Here is a 7,500-nt window from a genome sequence, read left to right as displayed (position 1 = left end):
GTTGGGCTCCCTTGGCCTTTTGGGCGCCTTGGACGATGTCTTGCGAAGACCATGGGCACAAGGCCATGGCATATGGTGAGGAAAGGACCACGGTTGCCAAGGTTAGGCACCGGAATGCTTGGCCTTGGCTTGCCCTAGCAGGGCATTGCTGGGTTGGGCTCCCTTGGCCTTTTGGGCGCCTTGGACGATGTCTTGCGAAGACCATGGGCACAAGGCCATGGCATATGGTGAGGAAAGGACCACGGTTGCCAAGGTTAGGCACCGGAATGCTTGGCCTTGGCTTGCCAAAGCAGGGCATTGCTGGGTTGGGCTCCCTTGGCCTTCCGGGCGCCTTGGACACTGTCTTGGGAAGACCATGGGCACAAGGCCATGGCATATGGTGGGGAATGGACCACGGTTGCCAAGGCTAGGCATATAGAGAGGAATCGCATTTTTGCCCGGATAGGCACCGGAATGCTTGGCCTTGGCTTGCCATAGCAGGGCATTGCTGGGTTGGGCTCCCTTGGCCTTCCGGGGGCCTTGGACGCTGTCTTGGGAAGACCATGGGCACAAGGCCATGGCATATAGTGAGGAATGGACCACGGTTGGCAAGGCTAGGCATATAGAGAGGAATGGACCACGGTTGCCAAGGTTGCGCAAGTTTTGGGCATTTTTTGCCCGGATATGCCCAAGTATGCCCCGATAGGCCCGTTACGCCCCGGTATGAACGCGTATGCCCGGATAGACTCGGTATGCCTTGGGATACATGCGTATGCCCCGATAGGCTTGGTACGCCCCGATATGCGCACGTGTGCCCCAGTAGGGCTCGGTATGCCCCGGTATGTACGCGTGTGCCCCGATAGGCCCGGTATGCCCCGATATGCACACGTGTGCCCCAATAGGGGTCGGTATGCCCCGGTAGGTACGCGTGTGCCCCGTAATGCACGTTTCGCAGATCTCCCCGCATGTCCCGCCCCTATATGTAATACTTACTTACTTACTTTCTTTCTTTCTTGCTTGCTTGCTTGCTTGCAATGGTTGGGAGTGCCCGGCATGCCCCGCTGCAGAGACCAAGGGCGCAATGACTTGGCACCGCGGATGCCGGGACTCCGGCACTTCCCGTGGCACTGATGGTTGGTTCCAAAGACAAAAGGCCGTGCAAGGCCACCGCACCGCGGATGATTTTGCTCGTGCTGGCGCCGTTGTGTGGCCAAAGAACATGCGCGAATGCTCGTGTCGGAAGGGTTGGTGTCCTGGCCCCGCGGGTGTCACGAATGCTCGGTTGCGAAGACCATGGGACCAGAGCCATGGCACGTCGGATGATGGCTCCAGCTGGCGCCCCGGCACTTTCTGTGGCATTGATGCTCGGTTTCAAAGACAAACGTGCGCAGTGCCAGGGGACCGCGGATGACTGCTCGTGCTGGCCCCGTTGGGCGGCATTGATGGTCGGTTGCAAAGAAAATGCGCGATTGCTCGTGTCGGGGCCCGGCAAGCCAAGGCCAAGCGAGCCATGGCACGTCGGATGATGGCTCCAGCTGGCGCCCCGGCACTTTCTGTGGCATTGATGCTCGGTTTCAAAGACAAACGTGCGCAGGGCCAGGGGACCGCGGATGACTGCTCGTGCTGGCCCCGTTGGGCGGCATTGATGGTCGGTTGCAAAGAAAATGCGCGATTGCTCGTGTCGGGGCCTGGCAAGCCAAGGCCAAGCGAGCCATGGCAACGCGGATGATGGCTCGCTAGTGCTGGCGCCGTGCACAGTGGCCTCGCACACTCGCCCTGCACGCTTCCCTTGCACGCAGCCTTGCACACTAGCCTCGCATGCGAGCCTTGCACCCTAGCCATGCAAACTAGCCTTGCACGGTAGCCATGCACACAAGCCGTGCACATTAGCCATGCGCACAAGCCCCGCACACTAGCCTTGCGCACAACCCTTGCACACAAGCCATGCACTCGAGCAATGCACACAAGCCTTGCACTCAAGCAATGCACACAAGCCCTGGACACTAGCCTTGCACACGGGCCTGGCACACAAGCCTTGGGCACTAGCCTTGCGCACTAGCGTTCCACATGAGCCTTGCACACTAGCCTTGGACACTAGCCTTGCACACAGGCCTTGCACACTAGGCATGCTTGGGCGAGCTGATCCCGCATCAAGTCGACGGGTCTAGGCATTCTTGGGCGCAGATCCCGCATCGTCTCGTCGCGTCTGGGCGCAAACACGTCGCGTCTCGTTGCGTCTTCAGAAGTCGTCGCTAACAGCACCTTTGGTTGCCACTGGTGGTTAGGCTGGTTGGTTGCGCAAACCCTATAGGAGGGTGGCATGCTGGTGGGCGTTTTTGCCCGGATAGGCACTAGAATGTGCAGATTTTGGGCGTTTTTGCCTGGATAGGCTAAGGAATGGGCATGCTTTGGGCGTTTTTGCCCGGATAGGCACCGGAATGCTTGGCCTTGGCTTGTCCTAGCAAGGCATTGCTGGGTTGGGCTCCCTTGGCCTTTTGGGCGCCTTGGACGATGTCTTGCGAAGACCATGGGCACAAGGCCATGGCATATGGTGAGGAAAGGACCACGGTTGCCAAGGTTAGGCACCGGAATGCTTGGCCTTGGCTTGCCAAAGCAGGGCATTGCTGGGTTGGGCTCCCTTGGCCTTCCGGGCGCCTTGGACACTGTCTTGGGAAGACCATGGGCACAAGGCCATGGCATATGGTGGGGAATGGACCACGGTTGCCAAGGCTAGGCATATAGAGAGGAATTGCATTTTTGCCCGGATAGGCACCGGAATGCTTGGCCTTGGCTTGCCATAGCAGGGCATTGCTGGGTTGGGCTCCCTTGGCCTTCCGGGGGCCTTGGACGCTGTCTTGGGAAGACCATGGGCACAAGGCCATGGCATATAGTGAGGAATGGACCACGGTTGGCAAGGCTAGGCATATAGAGAGGAATGGACCACGGTTGCCAAGGTTGCGCAAGTTTTGGGCATTTTTTGCCCGGATATGCCCAAGTATGCCCCGATAGGCCCGTTACGCCCCGGTATGAACGCGTATGCCCGGATAGACTCGGTATGCCTTGGGATACATGCGTATGCCCCGATAGGCTTGGTACGCCCCGATATGCGCACGTGTGCCCCAGTAGGGCTCGGTATGCCCCGGTATGTACGCGTGTGCCCCGATAGGCCCGGTATGCCCCGATATGCACACGTGTGCCCCAATAGGGGTCGGTATGCCCCGGTAGGTACGCGTGTGCCCCGTAATGCACGTTTCGCAGATCTCCCCGCATGTCCCGCCCCTATATGTAATACTTACTTACTTACTTACTTTCTTTCTTGCTTGCTTGCTTGCTTGCAATGGTTGGGAGTGCCCGGCATGCCCCGCTGCAGAGACCAAGGGCGCAATGACTTGGCACCGCGGATGCCGGGACTCCGGCACTTCCCGTGGCACTGATGGTTGGTTCCAAAGACAAAAGGCCGTGCAAGGCCACCGCACCGCGGATGATTTTGCTCGTGCTGGCGCCGTTGTGTGGCCAAAGAACATGCGCGAATGCTCGTGTCGGAAGGGTTGGTGTCCTGGCCCCGCGGGTGTCACGAATGCTCGGTTGCGAAGACCATGGGACCAGAGCCATGGCACGTCGGATGATGGCTCCAGCTGGCGCCCCGGCACTTTCTGTGGCATTGATGCTCGGTTTCAAAGACAAACGTGCGCAGGGCCAGGGGACCGCGGATGACTGCTCGTGCTGGCCCCGTTGGGCAGCATTGATGGTCGGTTGCAAAGAAAATGCGCGATTGCTCGTGTCGGGGCCCGGCAAGCCAAGGCCAAGCGAGCCATGGCACGTCGGATGATGGCTCCAGCTGGCGCCCCGGCACTTTCTGTGGCATTGATGCTCGGTTTCAAAGACAAACGTGCGCAGGGCCAGGGGACCGCGGATGACTGCTCGTGCTGGCCCCGTTGGGCGGCATTGATGGTCGGTTGCAAAGAAAATGCGCGATTGCTCGTGTCGGGGCCTGGCAAGCCAAGGCCAAGCGAGCCATGGCAACGCGGATGATGGCTCGCTAGTGCTGGCGCCGTGCACAGTGGCCTCGCACACTCGCCCTGCACGCTTCCCTTGCACGCAGCCTTGCACACTAGCCTCGCATGCGAGCCTTGCACCCTAGCCATGCAAACTAGCCTTGCACGGTAGCCATGCACACAAGCCGTGCACATTAGCCATGCGCACAAGCCCCGCACACTAGCCTTGCGCACAACCCTTGCACACAAGCCATGCACTCGAGCAATGCACACAAGCCTTGCACTCAAGCAATGCACACAAGCCCTGGACACTAGCCTTGCACACGGGCCTGGCACACAAGCCTTGGGCACTAGCCTTGCGCACTAGCGTTCCACATGAGCCTTGCACACTAGCCTTGGACACTAGCCTTGCACACAGGCCTTGCACACTAGGCATGCTTGGGCGAGCTGATCCCGCATCAAGTCGACGGGTCTAGGCATTCTTGGGCGCAGATCCCGCATCGTCTCGTCGCGTCTGGGCGCAAACACGTCGCGTCTCGTTGCGTCTTCAGAAGTCGTCGCTAACAGCACCTTTGGTTGCCACTGGTGGTTAGGCTGGTTGGTTGCGCAAACCCTATAGGAGGGTGGCATGCTGGTGGGCGTTTTTGCCCGGATAGGCACTAGAATGTGCAGATTTTGGGCGTTTTTGCCTGGATAGGCTAAGGAATGGGCATGCTTTGGGCGTTTTTGCCCGGATAGGCACCGGAATGCTTGGCCTTGGCTTGTCCTAGCAAGGCATTGCTGGGTTGGGCTCCCTTGGCCTTTTGGGCGCCTTGGACGATGTCTTGCGAAGACCATGGGCACAAGGCCATGGCATATGGTGAGGAAAGGACCACGGTTGCCAAGGTTAGGCACCGGAATGCTTGGCCTTGGCTTGCCAAAGCAGGGCATTGCTGGGTTGGGCTCCCTTGGCCTTCCGGGCGCCTTGGACACTGTCTTGGGAAGACCATGGGCACAAGGCCATGGCATATGGTGGGGAATGGACCACGGTTGCCAAGGCTAGGCATATAGAGAGGAATTGCATTTTTGCCCGGATAGGCACCGGAATGCTTGGCCTTGGCTTGCCATAGCAGGGCATTGCTGGGTTGGGCTCCCTTGGCCTTCCGGGGGCCTTGGACGCTGTCTTGGGAAGACCATGGGCACAAGGCCATGGCATATAGTGAGGAATGGACCACGGTTGGCAAGGCTAGGCATATAGAGAGGAATGGACCACGGTTGCCAAGGTTGCGCAAGTTTTGGGCATTTTTTGCCCGGATATGCCCAAGTATGCCCCGATAGGCCCGTTACGCCCCGGTATGAACGCGTATGCCCGGATAGACTCGGTATGCCTTGGGATACATGCGTATGCCCCGATATGCGCACGTGTGCCCCAGTAGGGCTCGGTATGCCCCGGTATGTACGCGTGTGCCCCGATAGGCCCGGTATGCCCCGATATGCACACGTGTGCCCCAATAGGGGTCGGTATGCCCCGGTAGGTACGCGTGTGCCCCGTAATGCACGTTTCGCAGATCTCCCCGCATGTCCCGCCCCTATATGTAATACTTACTTACTTACTTACTTTCTTTCTTGCTTGCTTGCTTGCTTGCAATGGTTGGGAGTGCCCGGCATGCCCCGCTGCAGAGACCAAGGGCGCAATGACTTGGCACCGCGGATGCCGGGACTCCGGCACTTCCCGTGGCACTGATGGTTGGTTCCAAAGACAAAAGGCCGTGCAAGGCCACCGCACCGCGGATGATTTTGCTCGTGCTGGCGCCGTTGTGTGGCCAAAGAACATGCGCGAATGCTCGTGTCGGAAGGGTTGGTGTCCTGGCCCCGCGGGTGTCACGAATGCTCGGTTGCGAAGACCATGGGACCAGAGCCATGGCACGTCGGATGATGGCTCCAGCTGGCGCCCCGGCACTTTCTGTGGCATTGATGCTCGGTTTCAAAGACAAACGTGCGCAGTGCCAGGGGACCGCGGATGACTGCTCGTGCTGGCCCCGTTGGGCGGCATTGATGGTCGGTTGCAAAGAAAATGCGCGATTGCTCGTGTCGGGGCCCGGCAAGCCAAGGCCAAGCGAGCCATGGCACGTCGGATGATGGCTCCAGCTGGCGCCCCGGCACTTTCTGTGGCATTGATGCTCGGTTTCAAAGACAAACGTGCGCAGGGCCAGGGGACCGCGGATGACTGCTCGTGCTGGCCCCGTTGGGCGGCATTGATGGTCGGTTGCAAAGAAAATGCGCGATTGCTCGTGTCGGGGCCTGGCAAGCCAAGGCCAAGCGAGCCATGGCAACGCGGATGATGGCTCGCTAGTGCTGGCGCCGTGCACAGTGGCCTCGCACACTCGCCCTGCACGCTTCCCTTGCACGCAGCCTTGCACACTAGCCTCGCATGCGAGCCTTGCACCCTAGCCATGCAAACTAGCCTTGCACGGTAGCCATGCACACAAGCCGTGCACATTAGCCATGCGCACAAGCCCCGCACACTAGCCTTGCGCACAACCCTTGCACACAAGCCATGCACTCGAGCAATGCACACAAGCCTTGCACTCAAGCAATGCACACAAGCCCTGGACACTAGCCTTGCACACGGGCCTGGCACACAAGCCTTGGGCACTAGCCTTGCGCACTAGCGTTCCACATGAGCCTTGCACACTAGCCTTGGACACTAGCCTTGCACACAGGCCTTGCACACTAGGCATGCTTGGGCGAGCTGATCCCGCATCAAGTCGACGGGTCTAGGCATTCTTGGGCGCAGATCCCGCATCGTCTCGTCGCGTCTGGGCGCAAACACGTCGCGTCTCGTTGCGTCTTCAGAAGTCGTCGCTAACAGCACCTTTGGTTGCCACTGGTGGTTAGGCTGGTTGGTTGCGCAAACCCTATAGGAGGGTGGCATGCTGGTGGGCGTTTTTGCCCGGATAGGCACTAGAATGTGCAGATTTTGGGCGTTTTTGCCTGGATAGGCTAAGGAATGGGCATGCTTTGGGCGTTTTTGCCCGGATAGGCACCGGAATGCTTGGCCTTGGCTTGTCCTAGCAAGGCATTGCTGGGTTGGGCTCCCTTGGCCTTTTGGGCGCCTTGGACGATGTCTTGCGAAGACCATGGGCACAAGGCCATGGCATATGGTGAGGAAAGGACCACGGTTGCCAAGGTTAGGCACCGGAATGCTTGGCCTTGGCTTGCCAAAGCAGGGCATTGCTGGGTTGGGCTCCCTTGGCCTTCCGGGCGCCTTGGACACTGTCTTGGGAAGACCATGGGCACAAGGCCATGGCATATGGTGGGGAATGGACCACGGTTGCCAAGGCTAGGCATATAGAGAGGAATTGCATTTTTGCCCGGATAGGCACCGGAATGCTTGGCCTTGGCTTGCCATAGCAGGGCATTGCTGGGTTGGGCTCCCTTGGCCTTCCGGGGGCCTTGGACGCTGTCTTGGGAAGACCATGGGCACAAGGCCATGGCATATAGTGAGGAATGGACCACAGTTGGCAAGGCTAGGCATATAGAGAGG

This window comes from Tasmannia lanceolata, unplaced genomic scaffold, assembly GCF_043159265.1.
Source record: "Tasmannia lanceolata isolate RefF3 unplaced genomic scaffold, GAP_Taslan_0.1 ptg001326l, whole genome shotgun sequence".
In the NCBI taxonomy this organism is placed as follows: Eukaryota; Viridiplantae; Streptophyta; class Magnoliopsida; order Canellales; family Winteraceae; genus Tasmannia; species Tasmannia lanceolata.
The sequence above is the reverse complement of the archived record's forward strand: the minus strand, read 5'-3'. Positions refer to the sequence as shown.